At 35.3% G+C, this 26,687-nt stretch overlaps 1 protein-coding gene and 1 long non-coding RNA gene across 7 annotated transcripts in view; one reads left to right on the forward strand and one right to left on the reverse strand.

The window, feature by feature from the left end:
- The window catches only part of LOC106667812 (ecdysone-induced protein 74EF), a 305,166-nt gene that overhangs the window by 228,028 nt on the left and 50,451 nt on the right, over positions 1-26,687 (forward strand). The gene's annotated exons all lie outside the window — the stretch shown is intronic.
- LOC112127191 overlaps positions 1-26,687 on the reverse strand; it is a 120,897-nt gene that overhangs the window by 31,707 nt on the left and 62,503 nt on the right. Inside the window, exon 2 of the long non-coding RNA XR_002910452.1 lies at positions 8,127-8,199. This is a non-coding gene — a long non-coding RNA (uncharacterized LOC112127191). The remainder of the gene's footprint in view (positions 1-8,126; positions 8,200-26,687) is intronic.

The following is a 26,687-nucleotide window of genomic DNA, read 5'->3' on the forward strand; positions in this document are numbered from 1 at the left end:
TATATTTTTTGTCAGATTTTTTTATGAATTTCAACCCCGTCTTTTTTTACGTTAAGTCCTCCCCCTTGCTTTATTGCATATTTACATTGGTGTCGGTTTTTGAGAAAATATGGTACTTATTCAAAACATAACGGAAAAAACTGGATTTGAGTGTATCTCACAAGTTCATTTCATATTTTAGAGATTGTCTGTCTCAGTGGATAGCGTTGACTAAATAAAAGATATTTAATTGCGAGAAAAAGATACAAAACATATTTAGTTTATGTTAATTTTTATATTCATCTATTATTTGTTAATCTTTTCGTCTTTCTTTAAATCTATAAACTCTAATGGCATAGTAAGCATATTTTTGATCATTTATGCAGCTCATCCTCCTTTCTATCATTATGTTCATTATTAATATATTACAAAATTTCAATACAATTTTGTTTTGGCACATAACCATAAAATAAATCAGAAATGATGGATGTATTTGAGTAAATATTGATATTAACTGTAGTTGAGTGTATCGCGTCAATTCTTTTCTTACTTAAGAGATGGCCAATCCCAATGGAGAGTGTTGAATATGTAAAACATGGTATTTAATTGTGAGATTAAAACATCTTTATTTTGTAACCGATTTAACGTTTGTACAGGTTTTCTGCGTTTTGAAAATTACAAACAGTAATTAATGATATAGCGAGCATATATTATGTCAATGCTCTTATGAATCTTATCCCCTTTAATCGTTATTTTAATTGTCGATATATTATGATCCATCATCACCCTAACTGGCTAGATTGAATCAAGAACGAAGGGTATATTTGAGAAAAATTAAATAATTATTTAATATATACACATGAGAACTTTGTTTGAAGGGGCGTCGGTGGGCGCAACGGTTTAGGCGTTACACGGTGCTCATCCCTGTAAGGTAAAAGTCCCGCGTTCGAATCCAGCATCCCTGCATTCGAACCCGACATACTTACAAATGGGCTTTTTTTCAAAAACTCCGGCACCCTGAGGGTTTATATGACCTCTGCTGTTGCAAAAAATAAATGTAGATGAACAACATACGACGAAGAATTGAGAGGTACGTAATTGGTGGCTGTCCAAAGGAATGGAACCAACAAACCCATTTTCATGAGGGACCCAATGAGACAATGAAGGATTTGAATGTAACAAAAAAATTCTCAGACATATTTGAGGAAAGAAAAATTATGGATAAGCAAAAATTGGAAAATATTAGATAAACGGAAACTGGTGCAACAACCAATGTAAACAATTAATAAACACTATCACCAGCTATAACCACAGACTACAATCAGTTCTACCGACTAGTGGCTGAACTAGGATCAGTTGAACGGTGGTCCCTTACATTGGAGGAACAACGCTTCCTTCGCTCAGATTATTAACGACGTTATTATTTATTAATTATTAACCGTATCTGGTGCAATGGGCGACACCTTTTGTGTTTGTTTGTTTACATGACTAACAAAAAATGTTACCTGGGATTCCTTACAAAGATTTGCCTTATCTGTTAAGATTCAGATGGGTACAACTAAACCTTCTTGAGCTAAATTTATGTGTGCGCTTTTCTGCTTCCTATTTTGTCAGCAATGCAAATTTCTAAAAGTCGTTTTGCACTATGCGAGGTGTTGCCTTTGATTTTTTCTTTTCTTTTGAGAAAGTACTGTAAAGGTGTCTGTATGAAGGACAGAAGGTTTTTTTATTGTTTATGATTTAAATATGGCAGTTTATGGTTATTTTTGCGATCAACGAGAATTTACTATTCCAGCGTTCACAGGCTTGTAAAAATGCAAACAAAAAACCTAGATAAAACGTTCTAGTCTAAAAAATAGTTTGTACCTCATACCCAGTAATTAATATTTTAACATGTGCTCAGGGATCGGAGTCTAACTGTCCGGTTGAACTGAAAGAAAAGGTCTTAAAATTACAGTAATCTCGTGGTATTTTATGGTCCTGTACCTGAAGGGTTCTGTAATAGCCCTTTACTTAAATATTCCTGGAGAAATTCTAGCCGTAACATGAGGGCTTATTTTACATAAGACATCTTTTTGTCGGTTTTTTTTGTAGTTTCGTTTAACGGGGAACCCGTTATCTTTTTTCCTCCCCCTAGGGGGTTGAACATTGAACACCCAACCCCCGGGTTTTTTTTCACGTCTGGAGAAAGATCCTCGAGTCTCGCCAGGTATTACTGGATAAATGTCCTTCCGGGTCGCTTTCACAAGCAGGTAGATTTCGTACATCGGGACCAGGAAGCGTTTCGAAATTGATTTAGTGGCAACTGTTTCGGGGGTGAAAGAAATAGGTCAGATGTTTTATTGCCACCCTTTTTGTGTTACACCCTTGTGGAAAAAAGTTTATTCGGACAACTTGACGTCTTTACGACGGGGAAAGTTTGCGTAATTTTCTTTTTCCTAGTTTTTTCTTGTCCAGCATTGCGTCTTTACAGGGATCAAAGGCATAAATTCAGTCCTATGCATGGCCTTGCACGAAAAAGGGAGAAGTCTTAGAAAAGCCACTCCTTTTTTTAAAAACCCAAATCCTTTTAGCTTTTCCCAAGCCCTCGAGTAGTTGGATTCCTATTTTACATTTTTCAAATTAGACTTTTCGTTTTATTGAATATTAGTTATTTTTTACACATGCTAAATTATAACCAAACTTTCAAGTCAGCAATAAAAAGGATAATCAGTGTTTCCTCAAAGATAAAGTAAAGCATTTGAACACGAAAATTTTTGAAAAAACAAGAAAAGTATTTAAAAAAACCTAAAAAATCAAGACAAATCAGTGCTGACAGCGTGGACAAAGAGCCGGAAGAAGAGGCGACCTTTGCAAATAAGATAACCGTAGCTATGATGACTGTGATCCGACTGTATTTGTATATATTTATATTAGCAGTTGAAAGATAAAAATTGATTAATAAGAAATGATTGACCGAGTGATATGGCAATCAAACTGCCAACAATAAATCTAAGATGAACCCGAAATTTAGATTCAAGCGATTTTGTTTACAATTTCACGCTTTGATTTTCTATTAGTTTTCACCATCGACAAGATAAAATTGTGTCTATTACGAACAATAATTTTGAAAATATTATCATTGGTTGGAAAATTTTTATCAATTTAAAAACTTTAAGCAATGAAACTTTTTTTTCTCTGACGAGGAAGTACTGTGACGATTTTCGCCATCTTGCAATTCCAGTATCGAATGTTTCTCAATTATCGAGACCGAGGGACCGGGAGAGCTTTTGGTCGGTGGTCCCTTACAATTGAATTTCACGCCTAAGAGAAAGTAAGGTATTGGCAATGATTGTAACGCCGACCATACTAATAACATACAGAAAGAGAAGGATTAATCTAAAAGCACTTCCTTTAAAAAAATAATAAATTTAGTAGTAGCTCCAGGGAAATTTAGTATCAAACCAGATCAAAAGTTCGCCCGAAAAAATATACGAAACAATTCAAAAATCGAAGGCCGTATCAATACCCCTGTGGTGGCCGAAAACCACAGGAAAACAGACGCAAAATCAATTTAAAAAATTTAAATTTATTGTCTTAACAACTTTTGCAAGTATGGAGCAGGAAATATGAAAGTGCAGAGTCTTAAGACAAAATGAAATAAAAACTGACCTAAGGGAAAGCCATTTTAAAATCCATTAAAAAAATATCAAAAATAAATGAGATGGCTACGAAAATGTCTTACAAAAATGCAATTAAAAGAATATTTTGACAGAACCTTCCAAATACAAGTTAAAAGGGATGTTGGAACTATAAATTCTAAAAAAATAGTAGGTCCTAATTTCAACCTAGCGAAAACTCTAGGTCCCAACTCCTAATAAAATAAAATCAACACTGATGTGGTTGCCAGGACACAAAAGGATTGAAGACAGTCGACAAGCTGACAAACTGACCTGGAGCAACGCCTATATACTTAGAAACTCAAATTCAACCCAGAAAAATCCACCCACATACCTTCACCCTCCGCAAAAGATCCTTCCTCCAGTCTACTTCAATCAAATACCCCTCCCAATTGCGGACAAGGTGCGCTACCTAGACTATACATTGACAAACGTCTGATGTAGAATCCCACACACGACTGAAACGACAAATGAAACGTTACAGAGCACTTTCACGACTTCTTGACAGACGTTCTAACCTACCTCTCTTAAACAAAAGACTACTTTATATCACCCTAGTGAAGCCGATATGGACTTATGGACTGGAAGTGTGGGGTTCAGCCAAACATTCCAATATGAGCCCAATCCATCATCTTCAGAAAAATCCTTCTTAATGCTCCTTTTTATGTGTCCGACGACACTACCCATATAGACCTAAATATTCTTTTTGTCCAAGATGTAATCCACTCGCGTTACCGAAAATTTTCACAAACCTCCCAACCACTATAAATCCTCAAATTCAAATCCTCTTATCCCGACGAATTCCTTCCAACCTCTTAGCCGACTAAAAAGACGATGGCCACGGAATCTTCTATCCAGTGACAATTGAATAAAAAATAGTTAGGAGTACTACCAGTGGGTAGTTTCTCCACTCTTGTTTTCTCAATTACTTATTCATACACTATTACTAGATACCAAAATGAGGGTAGTTGTAATATACAATAAAAAGCAAAAAAAAATATATACTTAGAAGTTTGAACAGGAAATTCCGCAACATCTGAACCTGTAAAACAAAGTTTCTCCAACTCTCTCAGCAGGAAAAAAATTGTTACCTTTATACTTGCCATTGCCTATGCAATTACTACTTTCAAAATCTGGGTGGAAACTAAGACAGAAACTTGCCGACCCTTGCAAATGAAAACCATGGGAAAACAGACGCAAAATCAATTTAAAATTTATTAATGCATACATGCCCAACATCACCACTAGAAGAGGCACTGTTGCATGTATGAAGCATGAAATTTGAAAGTGTAGTCTTAGGACAAAACGAAATAAATAAAAAGACACATAAAAAGTTTGCCAGGAACCGAGATTTTCTTTATTTTTCTTTATATTTAACACTTTTTAAACTAATTAGCGTGAATTCTATGATTTGTAACAATAAATCCTTTTAGAAAAGGAAAAATTTAGAGTAGTAGAGAAATGGGAGGTCAAGAAATTTGGATCTTCTTGGTGTGTCACGTGGTAGCTGATAAATGTACTGTAGAGGATACATTTCACCTTAATACTTTCCAGGACAAAAGAAGGCCAAATTCCACACTGGAACTTTTAGGTCTCAAAGAAAGAAAAGGAGACTATAGTGACCAGTGACCCTTGAAAAATATAAAAAGGTTCTGCATTTTTCCTCTCAAGATTTTTTTATTAGATTTTATGTATGATTTTCCTTTATGATAATGGTCCGCCTATTCTCGCTTTGTCATTCTTGCTGCACATACTCCATGGTAGAAGGTTTTAGTTTTAATAAATTTAGTGTGTTAGTCGATCGTAAATAATTTGTTTAGAAGACTATTTGATTTTGGGTATTTTAAAGTAATGAGTTATTGGACTTTTTAGTCGTTTTTCATTCGCTATCGGCTTAATATGGTTTTTTGATACAAGTTTTTGGGATCATTGTCTTTTATGATTACCTGGGTCCGCCTATCCTCGCTTTTCTCTTGTTTTAGCTAGTCAAAGGGGAAAAGGTTCAAATTTTAATAAATTTGTTGTGTTAGGTGACTATCAAAAGTAGATGATTTGTTTTGTAAAGAAACGAGCAGGTTTTGATGTTTGTTGATCGATGTGTACAATTAAATATCTGCTTTTTTTTTACCAACAGTGGATTTTTCTACCTTTCCTATGATACTTCTTGTCCTAGTCCTATTTTCGCTTTGCCATGCTTGCGTCAGGTACTCAAACGTATGTAGAAGGTTTTAATTTTAATAAATTTGATCTATTAGGAGACTAAATTAGATTTTTAAGCTTAGATTTTTTTTCCAAACAAATGAACATTTTTTATGCGTTTTAATATGTTATCAATTAAATATCAGTTTTTTGTATACCAAAGGTTTATTGAATGATTATTTACCTTTCCCTATGATTATTCTTATCCTGGACGGCCTATTCTTTGTTTGCCATTCTCTCTTTAGTGTGTTTCAATACGTTATCAATTAAATATCATTTTATTGTATACCAAAGGTTTACTGAATGATTATTTACCTTTTCCTATGATTATTCTTATCCTGAACGGCCTATTCTTTGTTTGCCATTCTTTCTTTAGTGTGTTTCAATATGTTATCAATTAAATATCAGTTTTTTGTGTACCAAAGGTTTATTGAAACAAAAGACCTTGAATTTTTCTCCTTTTCCTATGATTATTCTTATCCTGGACGGCCTATTCTTTGATTGCCATTCTTTCTTTAGGTACTCAAAGGTAGAAGTTTTAATTTTAATAAATTTGGTATATTAGGAGACTAAACAGCTTAGATGATTTGTTTTTTCTAAAGTAATGAGCAGGTTTTATTTGTAGGGATTAGTGACCGTTAATCGATAGTAATTCAGATATCGTGAGATGTCACACCCGACCGCATCTCACGATATCTGAATTAGCAGGTTTTATGTTTTTTTTTTTTGTTTTTTTATATGTCTTCAATTACAAATCAGATGTTCGTTTGCCAAAGGTTTATTGAAACAAAAACCTTAAATTTTTCGCCTTTTCCTGTGATTATTCTTATCCTGATCTGCCTATTCTCGCTTTGGTCTTTTTGCCAGGCATGCCAGTACATAAGACGTGAATGAAAAAGTTCTGTGATTTTTTGGCCAAAGTTGACTTCTGTTTCAAATTCTGATCAAGGGCTTCCTTTGCCCATGTCAGTTAATCAGATCTTGCAATAATCAAAACAATGAAAAAATCATCCTTGTCATAGATCAGAGTTTTTACATAGGTCAATGAGCAAATTCTGCAACTTGATTAGGTAAGTCCCGAGGTCATTAAATCAATTATATACTAACCGCTCTTCTTTAAATTTCCATTCTTTCCTTGATAAATGCAGTGCGAGAATTGGCCAGAAATCTTTGTTTAATGTGTTCTTTTTTTTTTTTTTTTTTTTTTTTTTTTTTTTTTTTNAAAAAACCCCAATTTCCCGTAAAAATCGGAACAGGGGACCCTGAAACCCGCTGCAGTGCTCGAGCACCTTCTTCAGATTGGATGGCATGCCTACGCGCTCCCTGTAGGGATCCAAGGCATGGCATGTTTTCAGTATGTGGGACACATCGAGCAACCTTTCTCTGCATAAGGGACCTGTGTTCTTTTATTAACTGAAATTCACAATCTGGGCATCATGCTGCGTAGAAAGTCAAAAATAAAAAAGAACCTCTCCTCGAATATATAAACCAATCAAAACTGAAAGATTGCGATTTCCCAGATAAGGTCATGACCTGGTGATAATATCAAAAAAGGAATATAATTATTTACTCTCGTTTTTATAAAAACGAAACTTTCTGAAGAAAAAAAAAATCGAGGTTGTTACGATATCAAATTCTCCCAAAACAAACGTCTTTTCCTTTCGAATTCTCTGGATAAATCGAATTTTGGATTTGTTCCAGTCTTTTTCCCTCCCCAGTATCAATCCTGAGGGCCGTTTTATTATTGTTTGCTGACCCGAAATCCCGTGGTTTCCGTGAAATTTAAAGCTTCGGGAATCGTTAAACACACACACCTTTTGTGCCCCGGAGGACGGGCGAAAAAACAAAAATCGCAGAACAAAGGAAGAACGTCCTCGGACGGACGATTCCAAAAAAATTAAAAATAAATAAAAATAAAATTTCAGTTGAAAGTATTATACAAAATATAAAGGAAAAAAAAGCACAAACACTAAATATTTTCAGGGGTTGGAACAATTCCGGAGAAACCTAGTTGCTTAGTGCGCTAAAATCCTCGAATAATGACTTGACCTTGCTGTTTCATTAATAATAAAAACTTTATTATATTATTAATCACAAGAAAAAAAAATGTTCTTTCAACAAAAAATGTTCAATTTTAGAACAATAAATACCTCTAACTGTCATTCGAAAGAACTAAAGTTCACTCAACATCAAACAACAAGCAAGACTGGACCAAAATTCATTTAAAAAATAAAATTAAAAGACATATCTCATTTTAATAAACTGATTTTCAAAAAAATTAAGTCAAACCTGGCTTTGATGGGCTAAATTCAAGGCTTGGCAAAGGTGAAAACAAGCGAGCCTAAGCGGACACATAGCTCATCTGAAAAACAACAAGAAATCTTTTATTTACGATTACCGACACGTTCAACACGTTCTTTGATTATTCCCTCAACTTTATCAAGATAAAATGCAACGGGTATATCAAACATGAATTAATTATAAATAAAATTCAATGGTTTTACTTTTAAACCGACACCAGGGTTAACTGTTATCAGGGTAATAAATTAAAACTAATTTTTTCCCTTGTCGTTGGTTAATGATCCATAGGTTAGTATCCGTAGTTATTAGATCTCAGCTTAGACGCTTAACATTTATTTTATATACAAATGTTTTTTCTGTTAGGGTTGAACGACAATAGGAAGTCTGGCTTTTGTTGTAAATCTCCCCTATTTATTTTCCCCCTTTTGTACGATTTCCGACTTTGGCGTAAATACCTGAATTTTTTTATGGATTTATTGTTTGGAAGGGCTAACAGTTTACTCTCCAAGGATGATTTACCAAGCGGTGTATATTTGTTAAAATTTGCAATTGATTAAATAACATTTTAACAATACGAAAAGAACATTTCTTCTTTTATTAAATTCACTATTTTTCGTGGTCCGCTTGACCAATTAATATCATTCAATTAATTAAGAGAATTGAAAAATGGCAAAAAGGAGGGAAAATTCAAAAGGTAGGGTTGAGACGAGACGTTAGCGCCCGAGTGGATCGACGTCACGATAGCTTAAGGGGTAGAGTAGCGGCGTATCAAGCCGAAGATCGTGGGTTCGAATCCGGCTCGTGACACTGACTTTTTTATCTCAACTAAACACCTTAATTTTCTTCTTTTATTTTAAACCAATTTAGATTTTTAAAAATATCTAAATGAAGATCAGAGAGCCTTCGATGAGATTTAAAAAAGTCTAATTTTTTTATTATTTTTTTTTTCATCCGACACTTATTCGTACATATTACAAATGTGATTTCAAAACTTTTTTTTTCCAAACGGTCACCACCTACGCCAGCCATCGTTGATTAAGGCGATGTGGCGGTTCCAGGGTTGGAAATGGAGAGGGCTCGAGCAGTAGGGTTAGGATCAAGAGGGTAGAGCCAAACTTCCGCTGATAACCATAAAAAAGAATTAAAAACTATTAAAACCTTAGCAAAGGTTAGGTAAAAACAACGGGTATCAAGAAATATTTATTGATAGGATGCTAGTTAAAAGAATAAAAAAATTAACTTTAAATTAATCAACAAATAGGACTCAGCCACCCCACCACAAATGAATCATTAGGTTTCCGTTGTTTGCCATACATTGGTGAATTATCGGAAAAAGTTAGTAAAATTTTTAAACAAGAAGGTTTTAGAATAGCTTTTGGAAGTACGGGTTCACTTAAAAACATCCTCTCAAAACCTAAAGACAAAGTAGACAACTTGACAAAAAGCGGGGTTTACCAACTCAATTGTGATATTGAATATATAGGACAAAGCGGTAGAGAAATAAAAACAAGAGTAAAAGAACACTTGCCTAAATCGAGCAAATTTTCGGAATTTAAGGACCATCTAAAAGAAACAAAACATAATTTCAATTCAAATCTAAATACAAGAGTGTTACATAGTTTCAACAAAGGGAAAGAATTAGATTGGTTTGAGAAATTTGAAATTAAAAAATGTAAAATTGAACATGGTGATAAATGCATTAATAATATAACAGATTTTGATCTACCTCCCATTTTAAATATGTACATAAATAATATCAAACATCCAAATAATTAAACTAATTATTTTAATTGTTATTATTTTTATAGTAATTTAATAATATTAAGTATTTACTAGTATAATATTTATTTGTGTTATAATTTCCGCGTTTCGCACGTTCAAATTGAGCGCCATTAAAAAAATCAGCTGCTAATTGGAACGTCGCGTTGGCGGAGGTATCAGCGGGTTCACTTTGGCAATTCATGTCGAGAGACGTGGTTGTAGAAGTCCTTCAACCTGATGATGAGCTAAAAGGCTCGAAATCCGGATCGTTGCAAAACAACTTACTGTGAGTAGGAACTATTTTTTTTAAAAAGGATCAACTGAAACTTTTGGAATCGGGTACCAATCAGTTCGTTGATAAAAGAAATGTTGAAGTTGTTGTGGACAGTGTGTGGAGGAAGTAATGATTTGGTTGAGGACATTTGATTGGAATGATTATTGCCCTGGATGTTCGATGTCTTGGCAGAACCCCACAGTTCCACTCCATATGTCCAAAGTGATCGGAATAAATAATGATTATTTAGAGATCGTGAGACGAAGTCTGGTGCGATGTAAGTTAGAAAAATATTTTCTTTATCATGCCACCTTTTCGATCTTCATTGAGATCATCTTCAGGGCATGGGATTTATAAAACATTTTTTAAATTATACAAATACATTTAAGATATGACTATTAATTTATACATTGATGTACACAATATAGAAATTATTGTGAATTAGTTTAATTGAGGAGGGAAAATTCGAGAGGTGGGGTTGAGATGGGAAGTTGGTGTCCGAGCGGATCCAAGTCACGATAGCTCAAGTGGTAGAGTAGTGGTTCGAATCCTGTTCGTGACGTTGACTTTTTTATCTCAACCAATACCTTTCATAAATATGAATTAATTGCAAAAATGTTAATTGGTCAATCGGACCATGAACTGTAATGGATTTAACATCTAACATTGGCCCTGGCCTGTTAGATCGAGCAATGTTAATTAGCCGATTCTACCAAGTCTTCGTCATTTTTTTTCTCGATCGAACAGGACCTAACAGAGTTAACAGGGTTAACACAAAGATCGTGAATACCCCTATAGTCTTGTTCGGGTGTGAAAAAAGTGATGAAGAAGATATTTACGATTAATCCGTGGAAAATTGGTCAGTAAGATCGTAGCCCCATAATTGTATTTGCCTGAGGAAGATTTCATTATTCTTCTTATTATTATATATTAATTCGTGTTTAAACAACAAAGCACGATTTTTATCAATGTCCGTTCTATAGAGAATCTCAATCGTCCCTGGTTTTTTCTGCTTTTCCTCCTCCAATATTACTCTTCTTGAACCTCATCCCGCTCAAAATATTTACAAGTTTCCCGTCCGTTGAACCGCTATTAATTTGCAAGACGAATCGGTACACACGACTGAAATACCCACCGGGTAAAACGGGTCGGACGCCTTTCGACAGGTCGGTCACTCTTGCCAGATTTACGACATTCTAATTTCAATGAAATTATAAGAAAAATTACACTTTACAACTTGAGGAGGCCATCCCTGGTACATTCCAAGGGAGAAGGAACTAGCATTCTAGTCAGGAAACTTTTTTTTTAAGTTGCAACTAAGTAAAATATCTCCTCCTTGGACTTAATTATACAAGAATCTGTATTTAAAGAAATCAACCTTAACAGAAAAAATTAGGAGAAAAATAATCGTCTGCGGTTAATAACGTTATCTTCCCAATGTCGCAGGCAAACGGTCGCTATTTGCAATTGTTATCAGCCGGCGAGTACTCAAAAACCGGGAAATAATGGCATTTCATCATTATTTTGGGTCTATTGCCATTTAAAGCTGTTGGCCGGCCTTAAAAAAATTAAATCTGGTCATAATTAATTAATATCAACCGAATTTCCGATGAAATTTTCTCTTTTGAACGACAGCGAGAAAGGACGGACCAGATTTAAATATTTGGCCCCTTTTTGTTTTCAAACCCCACCAGGCCTGATAGCTTAATCTTAAGACTTTTATCGCAAACAAAATAATATTTAAGTTACAAAGATATCTTATTCAATGAGAACTAACGGACTTCATAGTGTAAAATAATCAAACCAAAATGCCCGAAATGAGTCCGCTAAGTATCGCTGCCACACGTTTTAGACCAAGGGCATCCGTTAAAAAACAAATCAATAAAAAAATAAATTACAATTTCGTCTGTTTCATTTTATTTTAATTTAAACCAATCGCTCTCCGGGTCCGTCAAATTTCGCTGCAGACTCATTCAGACTTTCAACTCATTCGCCAGTTAAGGACCAAGCAAGGAATCTGTTTGCAACTTTTTTCCCATTTATTAATTCATCTGTCAAATTTTAACGTATTAATCATCTGAAGATCCAAGGTCTGAGTTTATTTTGAACCCGTTGTTTGATTTTATTGATTGAGCCGATCCCAACATTGAATGATGACCGTACTGACCTCTGCCTACTTGCCGGTGAAGGTAATGACCACAAATTGTGGATGCAATGATGGTAGGGACAACCAGTAGTTGCAAACAAAAATATTGCTTATTTTAACGATAATATAAAGAATGGATCAGTTTCTGTGATCTTTGAATCAAACTAGAACACCACTCGCCTGTTAATTTCTAAGGTTGACTCTTGATTTCTATGGATATCGGCTAAAGACCAAGGCTGAGACTTTTTTTAATATTATTTGCTGATTATAGTAAATGTCAACTGTTGTAACTATGTCCTACCTCACTGTTGGCGTGAATTGATCAACAACACCATTGATGCCAAGAGATCTCAGCTAAAGCTTCAAAATTAGCTTTTAGTTTATGGTGCTTCTGTTTTTTGAGGTTATAGGCTTCATTTTTGGAACGGTCATGTTTATATTTGCATATTGATTTTAGTACTGGCATATATACGGGCGCGGTGACAAAATTTGGAACCCAGGATCCGTTGCCGGGCCGTTCCTGCTCAATATGGATATAGGCCGTTTTCTCATGAGGCTCCCTTTTCAAAAGGCCCACAGCCACAAAAGACGCGAGGAATTATGTAAATGGGCGGGCAGTGCATAAATCAGAGGATGCGGCGATACCCGGTCGCCATTGTGCGGTCCGCACACTCCACACCCCGCTGGTAATTAGGTGTGCCCGGCATCACAATAACGGCTAACCCAAACACTCGCCCTTTGTTCGCAACTCGTCTAAGCCATTTATGCTCTTTAAGAAGGGAAGGTGGGCCCTTCTACCCGGTGCACTTGCAGCGATACCTTCATGCTCAGGTCCGTTTGCATCCGCTACACTGCACACCGGGGGGCCTTTAATCCTCTTCCGGCTATTGTCATTGTAATTTAAATATAATCATTTACGACGTTAATACACTCTGAATTTCTTGTATGAGAAATTCTTTTCATAAAAACAAACAGGATTATCACCACAAGGAAATCAAATTAAAAACCCACAACCCATTAACCAACGTATGTTTCACGTTTAAACTTTTCAGGGAACTTTTTTTTTAAATGTAATAAAAGGTGTTTACAAATTTTTTATTACTGCTCTCTCATTGTCCCGAATATCTGTGAATGTCAAGGCATCGCATGAAAAAGAATTTTAACATAGCATATATCATATAACCACGTTGGTTTCATTTCATAGTTTATATAGTCACTGCAATTTTCGGAATCAGATGACATAGTGAAATTGCTGTAACTGTCAGATACACCGTTCATTTAAGTCATCAATGAGAGTGGACCAATTTCTTTATAACGTTTAATCCTCTGAGGTTCCATCTATCGACGCTTTTGTACTAAACACATTCAGGCTTATAAATACATTCTCACGAAACAGTTGACACAGAATATATCACCAAACTTGTTACACTTGCAATAAGAAATTTAACAGAGATTAAAAAAAACCTATACAGTAGAATGGCAATTCTGACTATCAAGTGGGCAGTGTTATTTGAGACATCCGCTTGGAGGACCAATGTTGTAATGTTGCTTGAAAGAAACTAAAATCGTTTGAATGTACATATTCGGTGAGGAAGAGATGAAGTGAGAGATGAGAGATTGAGATTGAAAGAGAGGGGGAGGGAGAGAGAGAGAGAGAGAGGGAGAAAGAGAGAGAGAGACTGAGAGAGGGGGTGATGGAGGGAGGGAGAGATAGAGGGAGGGAGAGGGAGGGAGAGGGAGAGAAAGACAGAGAGAGGGATTGAGATTGAAAGAGAGAGAGAGAGAGAGAGAGAGAGAGAGAGAGAGAGAGAGAGAGAGAGCGAGAGCGACGAGAGCGAGAGAGAGAGAGGGAGAGAAGAGAAAGACAGAGAGAGAGAGAGAGGGATTAAGATTGAAAGAGAGAGAGAGAGAGTGAGAGAGAGGGAGGGAGCGAGAGAGTGACAGAGATAGTAAGAGGAGAGGGAGAGGGAGAAATAGAGAGATGGAGGGAGGGAGCGAGAGAGACATGGAGAAAGGGAGGAAGAGAGGGGGAGGGTGGGAGAGAAAGAGAGATTGAGATTGAGATTGAAAGAGAGAGAGAGAGAGAAAGAGAGAGAAGGGAATGAGAGAAAGAGAGAGAAGGGAATGAGAGAGAGAGAAGGGAATGAGAGAGAGAGAGAGAGAGAGAGAGAGTTAACATGGTTGCAGGTGCATAAAAAAGATTCTGCTGAAGAAAAATTTGCATTCCTAACCATTGTCAACCCAGGTGGAAAAAACGAGACTGAGCGAACCCAGTGAGTACAAATCTCAAGTCGAACACGCTCTCTAATTGAAGCCAAGGCATGACATTTTTCAATCAACTGGGTTGAACCTCTGCTCGACACATAGCAACTGTCCATGTGTCAACCTCATACTACCGATTCTGAATCTGGTTAGGATGACCCATTTTCTGCAGATTAGACTCTCTAGGGGCCATCTATGCCCAAGAGCTTCTTGAATGCTACCACCTTTTCATTAGCAAATTCGTTCGTTGCCCTCCAACTCTTTGTGTCATGTATGCAGACTGTCTGTTTAAAATGTCTGATATTTTACGGTTGCCCACTGGTTGCGCGAAAACTATCAAGTGGCAAATGTCCAAATAAATTAGCAAAACCGTTTATCCAGGTTAGCCTATACACTTGTGTGTGTTTAATTACTCCCTTGCTCAACGAAAAATGCGAAGATAATATATGCGATAAGATATTTTTATTTAATCACTTTTTTTGTTGTTCGACAATGTTCATAAATGGACTGTTTTAAATAAATTTAGCCTCCCTGAGTATTTCATTTCTTAAAAAATAAAAGATTATAAGAAATCGCTAGAAAATTCGGTAATATAAAGATATCGATCATATGAACTTATTCGTTTGGATAAATTAGTTTAAATAGAAATTTTTGTGCAAAAATTGTGATTGGCTAAGATTTAAAAGGAATGAAGCTTAATTTATGCTTTTCAATTGCCTTCTCAACGATTATGATTTTTTTAAAATAAAATGTATGGCAGAGTTTATTTTCTATAATAATCGCTCAATTTAAATATTTTTTTTAGTTGAAATGGTTTAAAACAATATGAACTTTAGTTTGTTTGTTATAATTTATTTGTTGTGTTATCCAGGTCAACATATTTGGCCAATTCCGCTTCTATAATAGATCCGTTGTCCTAGTTCGGTTTTGCAACCGTTTCCGCACGTAATCTCCGAATCCGAGATAGCCGGATTGAAAATCGTGCACAAGTAGGGGAATTTTCCGTCAAACCTCCGATTTGGACAGTCAAGATATCGAAGGGTCGGAAAACTCGAAAAACCCCTTGGAATGGAAAACGCGTTAAAATTTGGCCAACGCCCAAATGAATTAGCGAAGTCGTTTATCCAGGGCGTTTAGCGTAAATTTCAATTTGCCTCGGATAAATTTATAGGGGCGTCAACAGCCGTGATTTAAAGAGTCGGAGGACAAGTGGACCTTCCCCCCCCCCAACGACGAGTCGGCCCCGAAACCGAAAGGGTCCTTAACATGTGGCGTTATTTATGTAAACCGACCGGGGAAATAGGTTAACAACGGCTGAAAACGTAATATTAAACCACCTTCGGCTATAAATTTCCGCTCTATTCTGGATCATCGGGAATGAGAAAAACAGCGTAAAAATAGTAGCGAGAAAAACGGTGGGGAATTCAGGTCTTGTGTAATCAATTGGGTGTTTTGTGGAGAACTGGCGTTTATCCCGCCCCTTTCGAGTTCATCTGGGTCGACCCGGTTCGAAATCGGCTTTTATTGCATCGGATCATCCCGGCGGTCTATTCGCAAATTGGAAATGAAAATTCGGCTCAACATCCTACGAAAGAATCCTCGAGTCGAGGCCAATTTTCATCTATCAGTATTGAAACGTTGACATTCCATTGTTAAAAATAGAACCGACAAAATAATGTGAAATAGCAACTAAAGTTTGACAACAAATAACCCTTTAGACATAATCTAAAGCGAAAGAGTATTTTACGGGTCTTTCTTTCATGAAATGTTTGAATAACAATTATAGAAACAAAAAATAATCAAACCAAATCAGTATTATGTAACTTCAAATTTCATTGAATTTTGAACTACAAAAATAATTTGTAGCAAAACTGAATATCTATTTTTAGAAAATTTATAATGTTCATTTGCCAAACCCACTCAAACTATTTTGTCCATCAAAATTTAATAACTGAATACTCTATTTTGTAAACCTGGTTACTTTTTATTCTGATAGTGTACCAAATAGCAAAAGTGATCTTCCTATTTCATATATACAGGGTGAATCAACTTCCATAGTCCACTCAATTAATTCGGTAATGATTAACTTTAGCAAAACATGGTATTAATCACGCCCCCAAGATAATTATGGCTAGGAATCGCATGGTGGTGACAGATTTAACATAACTTTCTTATCTAGGAAATGACACTATTATTTTAAACAAGAATCCCTTATTTTTATTGTACAATTCGATTCTAGACATTATTTTATGCCACTTTTACGGGACATTTTGATAGGATTGACCATTTATGAGTTATGTCCGACGGAAGACACATGACGGGGGTATGCTTTTTGAAACAAGATGGGCCCCCTGGTTATTTCGAAAACGATTAGATTAGCAAAAAATAGTCTTATACAAGCCCCAAGTTAATTTTGGCGAGGAATTGCGTGGTGGTTACAGATTTAACCTAACTTTCTCATCTAGCTGGGAAATGGCACTAACTTTGTTATTTTAAATGAGAATCCCGTATTTTTATTGTACAATTCGATTCCAGAGGTTATTGTATGCCACTTTTACTGAACAGAACATTTTGATAGGATTGACCATTTATGAGGTATGCGCGACGGAATACACATGACGGGGGTATGCTTTTTGAAACAAGATGGCACCCTTGGTTATTTCGAAAACGATTAGATTAGCAAAAATGGTCTTATACAAACCCCAAGTTAGTTTTGGCTAGGAATCCCGTGGTGGTTAGAGATTTAACCCAACATTCTCCTAATGCTGGGAAATGACAATAACTTTGTTATTTTAAATAAGAAGCCCTATTTTCATTGTGAAGTTTGATTCTAGATCTGATTTTATGCCACTTTTACTGAAAAAAAATTTTGATAGGACTGACCATTTATGAGGTATGGCCGACGGAAGACACAAGACGGGGGTATGCTTTTTGAAACAAGATGGCCCCCCTTGGTTATTTCGAAAACGATTAGATTAGCAAAAAAATGGTCTTATACAAACCCCAAGTTAATTTTGGCTAGGAATTCCGTGGTGGTTGGAGATATAACCAAACATTCTCATAATGCTGGGAAATGACAATAACTTTGTTATTTTGAATAAGAAGCCCTATTTTTATTGTGAAGTTTGATTCTAGATCTGATTTTATGCCACTTTTACTGAAAGAAAAATTTCGATAGGATTGACCATTTATGAGGTATGCCCGATGGATGCAGCTAGATGAGAAAGTTATGTTAAATCTGTAACCACGCGATTTCACGCCAAACTTAACTTGGGGTACGAGAACAATTTTTTTCTATAGTTAAGCGTTTCCGAATTAAATGGGTGCACTATAAAAGTTGATCCACCCTGTATTGGTACCTAATTAATATGCTAATTTGTTATATACTAATTGAATATAAACGAACACTATCACTAAAAAATAACCACAGAGGTTTACAGAAACATATTTAGTTACAAATATTGCCCAGTTCAAAGAAAATCAAATGTCTATTTTAAAATCCACTTAAAGACAAAATCCGGAAACTCGTAGGTAGTATATTTCAAACATATGTATTTTTATCGTTATAAACGTTAAAAGTATTTAAGTAAACATAAAAGTATGTTATTAAAACATACTTATTATAATGTAACCCAAATTAAACTAGGTCAGGAATTCATGAGTTTTAGTAATAATTAGTTGATTTTGATGGTTTGAAAGAAAATGTACCAAAACGCTGGAAAATCATTTAATAATTACTACAATCATATAAATTATTATCAATTTATCTAATAATTTACTATCTAGTTTTGCTCTTAATAACTCGTATTACCCCTCTGTCCTCGCAGAGGGCCGTAAGGGGATTTCGTCTTGAAAGAGAATCCCATTCTTCAACAAGAGCAAAGTTTGTAGTTATTCGACTACTGTCTAAACCGTCTCTTTGCGGCATAACCCTTCTATCGGCCAATTCATTGTTCCTACATCCTCCAAGTAATGGGTGAGAACTCGAGTTACATGCTACATGCCGCTAGTCAATGTACCTATTCAGTCAATGACCCATTCTATATGATAATCAGTTCGGTACGCGCATAGGAGTTGATTCCACTCCATACCATAACTGGCTGTCTTTGAAAAGGTTGTGACTCACACATGGCACATGAAGCCAAAGCGATCTCCTCGTCGTCTCAACCCACGGTCCCGATCATCTGATGACCAAGACTCGTCTGTGAAGAGAATCGTCCCGTTGTTCAAGTGTCTAAGCGAGATTTTGATTTGAATAGTGGTCGCTGGACCTTTAGAGACTACGCTATTGTCACGAAGCCTAAAATTTTATGTTGATTACCTGTCAAGAAAACCGTTAAATGGTGGTTCCGTCGTGCGGTAAGACCAATAAAACGATCGATCCTAACTGTCGTATATCGCGGTCGACCACTACCTTCTCTTCGCTGAGACTTCCGGCGGCCCTAAACCGCTGTAGACTATCGCGGCACACCCAGGAGTTGGATCTTGTAACCGACGCTACGACCGTCCACGCTTTTAAGAAATAGTTTTAAAAAAAATTAATTCAATTAACAAGTTGGCTTTGGAAAATATGAAAGTGAACTAATTTCCTTTATTTTTAAACTAAAGAGTGTAAAAAGATTAGTAATGCTCTGTAAAGATTAACAAGTTATTTATGTTGTATTTACATTAGCGAGCCATCTCTTAAGTATGAAAAGAACCGGCGTGGTACACTAAAACAGTTAATTAAAACAATTCCTCAAATACAACCATAATTTCTGGCTTACTCTATGGTGACGTGCCAAACAACGAAACACTACCTATGTTGAAACTTCGTAATACATTAACAATTAACATAATAGAAGGAAACATGGGGGCGTCGGTGGCCGCAAGGTTTAATCGTTGACACGGCGCTTATCACTGTAAGGTAATGGTCCCGGGTTCGAATCAAGCGGTTAGGGATCATACTTACAACTGTTTTTTTTTTTTTTTTTTTTTTTTTCAAAAACACCGGCACCCTGAGGGTTTATATGGCCTCTGCTGGTTGCAGACCCTCGTTTAAAAAGAAGAAGATAAAAAATAGAATTCACAAAATCACAAAAGCTCTGACAAAAAATATACTTGTTTATATTATATATAAAAAGAAAAAACCTGAACAACATTAAATGAATGTACAAAGCAAGAAAAAAGTAAGAAATTCCATATTTGTCGCATAATTAATTTATATTATTACAATATATTTTATTTAGTCTACTCTATGACAGACCATCGCTTATCAATGAACACTCAAACATAGTTTATTTTTTACGAGGGTTCGTAACAGCAGAGGTCATAGAAACCCTCAGGGTGCCGGAGTTTTTGAAAAAAAGCCCATTTGTAAGTATGTGTCGGGTTCGATGCAGGCCGCTGGATTCGAACCCGGGACCTTTACCTTACAGGGATGAGCGCCGTGTCACGCATAAACCGTTGCGGCCACCGACGCCCCCTCAAACATAGTTCTCATGTACTAAATTTTATCAGCTTCTCTTAAATATATAATTCGAATCCCGCCTGTGACACAAATTTTTCATTTCGAAAAAAATTGTGTACAATTAATTGAGTATTTATAGTTCTCATGTATATATATTAAATAATTACTTAATTTTTCTCAAATATACCCTTCGTTCTTGATTCAATCTAGCCAGTTAGGGTGATGATGGATCATAATATATCGACAATTAAAATAACGATTAAAAGGGATAAGATTCATAAGAGCATTGACATAGTATATGCTCGCTATATCATTAATTACAGTTTGTAATTTTCAAAACTCAGAAAACCTGTACAAACGTTAAATCGATTACAAAATAAAGATGTTTTAATCTCACAATTAAATACCATGTTTTACATATTCAACCCTCTCCATTGGGATTGGCCATCTCTTAAGTAAGAAAAGAATTAACGCGATACACTCAACTACAGTTAATATCAATATTTACTCAAATACATCCATCATTTCAGATTTATTTTATGGTAATGTGCCAAAACAAAATTGTATTGAAATTTCGTAATATATTAATAATGAACATAATGATAGAAAGGAGGATAAGCTGCATAAATGTTCAAAAATATGGTTACTATGCCATTAGAGTTTATAGATTTAAAGAAAGACGAAAAGATTAACAAATAATAGACGAATATAAAAATTAACATAAACTAAATATGTTTTGGATCTTTTTCTCGCAATTAAATATCTTTTATTTAGTCAACGCTATCCACTGAGACAGACAATCTCTAAAATATGAAAAGAACTTGTGAGAAACACTCAAACCCAGTTTTTCCCGTTATGTTTTGAATAAGTACCATATGTTCTCAAAAACCTACGATTATTGATTCTTCCTATGTAAATATGCAATAAAACAAGGGTGAGGACTTAACGTAAAAAAAGAAGGGGTTGAAATTCATAAAAAAATCTGACAAAGAATATACCCGCTATGATATTAACTACAGTTTATAGTTATAAAAAATATACAATGTACAAATGTCAACAGTAAAGAAAATAATTTGTGTTTATGTTAGAGGTTTTTGTTTCAATTAGCTCGATCCAGTGAATGTACAGTCTCTTAAGTTGGGAAAAAAATTGAGCGTAAAATACTCAAAGCGTTTTTTTATACGCAATTCATAACAATTTGTACTTTTGAACAAACCCATAAAACGTGAACATAATAGAAAATGTGCGGGGATTAGTGACCGTTGGTCGATAATTATTCAGAAATCGTGAGATGCGGTCTGGTGTCATGTAGGTTTCAAAAAAACATTTTCTTTATCGTGCCAACGTTTCGATCTTTATTGAGATCATCTTCAGGGCCTGGGATTTATAAACATTGTTTAAATATAACAAATACATGTAGGATGTGGAAAAAAGTGAATTTATACAATGCAAAAAAATTTTTTTTTATATTCAATCAAAGTATTTCTACTCACTCATAGTGTTTGTTTTATGCGTAACTTTGATTGAATATAAAAAAAAATTTTTTTTCATTGTTTAAATTCACTTTGTTCTCACGATTTCTGAATAATTATAGAAAATATTCTTACGACCTTTTTCGCTAAGTTAAACGCCTTTTTTCATACTTCTAACACATCCATTGTGAGAAGTGTCTCTTAAGTTCGAAAAGAACATGTTTAATACACTCAAAAACTATTTCTCATTTGTATAAAACTAAACAAACCACAACATTTTGATCATATGTACTCATTCATTACTCATGGTAATTTTTAAACAAAACGTACGCAAACAAGGGTGATAACATTCCATAATAGGGGTAATTAACATGATAATAGAAGGGGTTGGGCTCTTTAAGCATACCAGCAAAAACAAAATATGGTTAAGTCGTTGCCTACCCCTTTAATTAAAGTTTCTTTACATTGTTGAATGAACCTGTAATTTAGTCGTTTCTGATCATTTGGGTTTACTTATCGACTTTAAAATTGACTGTCCAGGCGCCTTTAAGCATTTAGCCATCTTTGGCGACAAAGTTTATTTATGATATTTATATTCATGTAATAGAAAATAAATTTATGATGTGAGGTCAATAAATAATTAAATTTCTCCCATCTGTACAAATTTATAGAGGTTTTTTAAAATGTTTTATTTACTATAATATTAGATTTTTATTAACCCTGTTTTTCCTTAATATTGTGTGCTCTCCTTTTACAAAAGAGATGTGAAATTGCCGACGGCGGGTAAGTTTCCAGAGATAGTTTTCATCTCGCAGTATTTATCGCCAGTGAGATTATTCGACAGTAGTGTTTTTATGTACTTTTCCGAGTTGGTTTTTCATTTAAAATTTTACGTTATCTCTTGAGGAAAAGCTATAAAGCAGAAAATCAAATGTCTTCAGGGGGAAGTTGAATATGGTAGATTTACATGAAAAATAGTGCAGTTCGCTTATAAATAATTTCACAAGACGTTTGACAATCCCAGAAAAAGAAAGGGAAAACGTTTTGGGGAAAAATTTTTGAGATTTTTTCTTTTTGAACATCTCTGGGTCGTCATGGGATGATGTCTCGACTATTCAGGTTTTGTATTCACCCAACACCGTTGGGTCCGCTTATTGTCGTGTCATTTATTTTTCTTCTCTGTACGAAATCCAGTTCAGTCGAAACAAGCGCGTATTTTTTCATCAAGTCTCCGGTCTGTTTCCCCCCAAGGTCCGTCTAGGTATCACACCAGGAAGCTTGTAACTGCGGGTTTCATAGCCGGCCCATTGTCGCCTCCCTTCACAAAAGGAGACTGCACGCAGGCCGCATTGTCGGCACACCGGACACGTTTCTTAGGTGATCTTCCCTTTGAAAACAGGTCGTATCGGGTGTCGGTCCTTGGTTTCGGAAGGGGCCGTTCGAACCCCCGTTTGTTTGTTTTGCCCCGTTGTCCGGGTTGATTGTGAATGCCCTGATCTTGAACCTGGTACTGATAACTTCTATTTTTATTTATTCGGCGTCCACTGGTAATGAAAGAGGACAAACTCATTTTTATCGAGATAATCAAATTTTTGTAATACATCTCTTGCCCTAGAATACTTAAATAATTTCCTCTACTACCTCATACTAAGTGATGATTCTTTTCAATCAACGTGAAATCTGTGAAACCTAGCGTTGCAAGGCGGTCCAAAACGTCCGCTTTCAAGTCTGCTTATATGTCAGCGATTGTACATCCAAGTACGTCCATATACGTGGATATCAATCAACCACTTTCAATTTTTGCCTATTGTACCTAACTACATGTATCTGACCTATTAACTTACCTATCTACTTAACTATAGGTAACATACCTATCAATTATGGTCTATATACCTCCTTCCGTTTTCATTCTGTATTTGTGTACGTATGTCTCCATTTTCCAATCTATCTGTCGCTATTTAAGGTTAAATGTACTCCAAAATGTGGCTAATCAAATTTGATAATGCAAACCCTGTTATTTGTTACGTTATACAACCCTGCTAGCCTAATTCTAAAAAACTGTCAACAATTATTTTATTTAATTAATTATTTAAGTGTTGTAAACCAATTAGCGAGTATTCTACGATGCTAAAGATAATAAATCCGTACAGTGAAAGAAAAAAATTGGTGTGGTAGAAAGGCGTCAAATAATTTAGATCATTTTAGTATACCTCACGCCTTAAAAGTGCACTATCCGGGGAAAGGAAATAAATAAGGGTCAATTCGACAATACTTTTAGGTCGAAGTGGAAAAAAGGAGATAGTTACCAGTGAACCCGGAAAGGAAAAAAGGTTATGCAGGTTTCCTGTCAAGATTTTATTCCTACATCATGATCGAGGAATGGCTTTTCTTTATGATCATCATGGTCCGCCCATTCTCGCTTTGTCTATCTTGCCCCAAGCGCTCAACGGTAGAAGGTTGTAATTTTAATAAATTTAGGATGTTAGATGGTTTTTTTCCAAAGTAAAGAGAAGGTTCTATGATATTAAATTGACGTTTTGAAACAAATACCACTTTTTTGTTTCCAAAGGTTTATTGAAACAAAAAACTGGTTTCTTTACCCTGGTCCGCCTATTCTCGCTTTGTCATTATTGCTCCAGGTGCTGAAAGATAAGTTTGAATTTGAATAAATTGGTATGTTAGTTGACTAATATCGTAGATAATTTGTTTTGTAGATAATTTGAATTTTTGCTTTCTAAAGTTACTGAATTTTTAAATCCAAGGTTTTCATTCGTTATCAGCTTAGTTTTGTTTTTTGATACAAAAGAAACAAATTCGTATTTTTTTTTTGGGGGGGGGAACAGAAAGAAAATAATTATAGGTTTTTGGGATCATTGTCCTTTATGATCACCTTGGTCCTCCTGTTCTCGCTTTGTCTTGCTAGCTTCAGCTAGTCAAAGGTAAAAGGTTGTCATTTCAATCAATTTGGTATGTTAGGTGACTTAATAAAGTAGATTATTTTTTTTAAGTAGCAGGTTTTTAAGTTTGTTAATCGATGTTTACAATCAAATATCTGCTTTGATTACCAAATATTTATTGAAATATTAAACAGTGGATTTTTCTGCCTTTTCCTATGATACTTTTTATCCTGGTCCGCCTATTCTCGCCAAAGCCATTCTTGCTCCAGGTACTCAAAAGTTTTAATTTTGACCTATTAGGAGGAAATAGCTTTGACCATTTATTTATTTTCTTTAAGTAATGAACTGGTTTTAATTTTTTTAATATGTTTTCAATTAAATATGAGATTTTTGTTTATCAAAGGTTTCTTGAAACAAAACATAATGGGTTTTCCGCCTTTACTTATGATTCTTCTTATCCTGGTCCGCCTATTCTCGTTTTCTATTTTTGCCAGGCATGCCAGTGAGAAATTACCTTCTGACAGATGATCAAACACTTGACCAAATCAAAAACAAAGAACAAAAGAAACTTCACAATATCAAATAACTCATGTTGCAGAATGGCTAGACATGTTCAAATGTTAACAATTCCGAATCGAGTTAGTTTTACGATTTTTTGGCCAAAGTTCACTTCTGTTTCAAGTTCTGACTCCAGACAGATCGTGAAATAATCAGAACAACGAAAAACGTAATCAATGTCATATAATCAATGTTTTTACATAGGTCAATGTGCAAGTTCTGCAACTTGAACCAGTAGGTCACGAGGTCATTCGGTCAATTATTTACAAACCGCTTATAAATTTTCTATATTTTCACATCAATGCAACATTTCACCAAATATACAATGTTTAAATATGTTGAATATGCTAAAACTATTGCTGTTAATATTGTGTTTTCTAAAGAAATGAGCAAGTTACTGGATGTTTTTTAATCCACGGTTTCTATTCATTATCAGCTTGTTTTGTTTTTTGAAACCAAAAAGAAAAAAGTACGCAATCATACATGTGTAGTAGTATAGAAATAAGAGGTTAAATAAATTTGGATAATTTTTATGCCTGCCTCTTTTTCTATGTTCCAGTGTTGTTTCCATTTTTAACTGTGTATCTACCCGATCTATTTTATATCATTTTATCTACTCGTATCATTCTCTATATTCTTATCTTTTTCTCACTCAATCTATCTATTTATCCTTAGTTGAAATTGAAAATGAAATATTGGTTGTTGCTTGTGTGTGTAGCACATTTTCTTTTAATCTATGTGTATGTTTCCTCGTGATGGGTAAGCTCAGGCAAATGAGATTCTGACCAAGCGACAACTAACTGTCTTTATTGAAGTCAAACACTTTCTAAACAACTGTAATAGTCGATCGACGGAAAAAAGAAATTAACCAAAATTAAGCCCCGAGCTTTGCCGGAAAGGGAGGGATAGATCGCGCAACTTCCTCCTCGTCGGCATTCAACACGTTAAGAGCCTGGATATGTTGAAAAGCGTATAATAAACGGTTTTGCTGCAGATTATGACGGTTAAAGAGGTGAAACTGGCGAGGGGGGTGAATTCGAGTGGGGGAGAAAACACAATTGACGTGATCTAATGAGAGCATGGCTCTATTACACGGCGAGGGCCTAACTGGGTCACAATTGCCACTACCTGCCATCCTCCTGCTTCCTCAGCTTACTTTCATCACACTCCGCACTTTCCTTTCAGGTCGGAGAGAGAGTCGGCTGTAAGTACGCACTTCCGTCCTTAAACGTTTCTCCCATAGCCCCATGGGAAAGGATTTCAAAACCGGGGATATCGAAAAGACCTATAGACCTTGAATGGATTTCCTTTATTAATTCTGTGGGCGGCTGCAAATCCTGGGGAGTACGATCCGAAGAAATTCTACCCTTTCTTCGGATTAAACTTGTAATATTTAAACGGAATCAAAGTAAGAATTGGTGGAAATTTCGAAACAAAGTCAGAAGAGGGCAAAATTTGATGTCTTCTGCTGTTGCGAACCGCAGGGAAAAATAGTATGAAAGTACAAGTTACTTAACTATTACACATCTAATGCTCCTCCAAATTAACTAGTTCATAGTTTTATCAACCACTGCAATCACGGGGTACAAAATCAGCCAAATGTCAGGAAAAAAGACATGATCAACCTCAGATAACCAAGCGGACCAAGCGATTATGTTTGTAATATAAAGGTGTCTCACAGATCAATTTTTCTTATGTTCATAAAAACCTTATTATTTGACAGGTTTTGA

This window comes from Cimex lectularius, unplaced genomic scaffold, assembly GCF_000648675.2.
Source record: "Cimex lectularius strain Harlan isolate CLEC.00 unplaced genomic scaffold, Clec_2.1 scaffold95, whole genome shotgun sequence".
In the NCBI taxonomy this organism is placed as follows: domain Eukaryota; kingdom Metazoa; phylum Arthropoda; class Insecta; order Hemiptera; family Cimicidae; genus Cimex; species Cimex lectularius.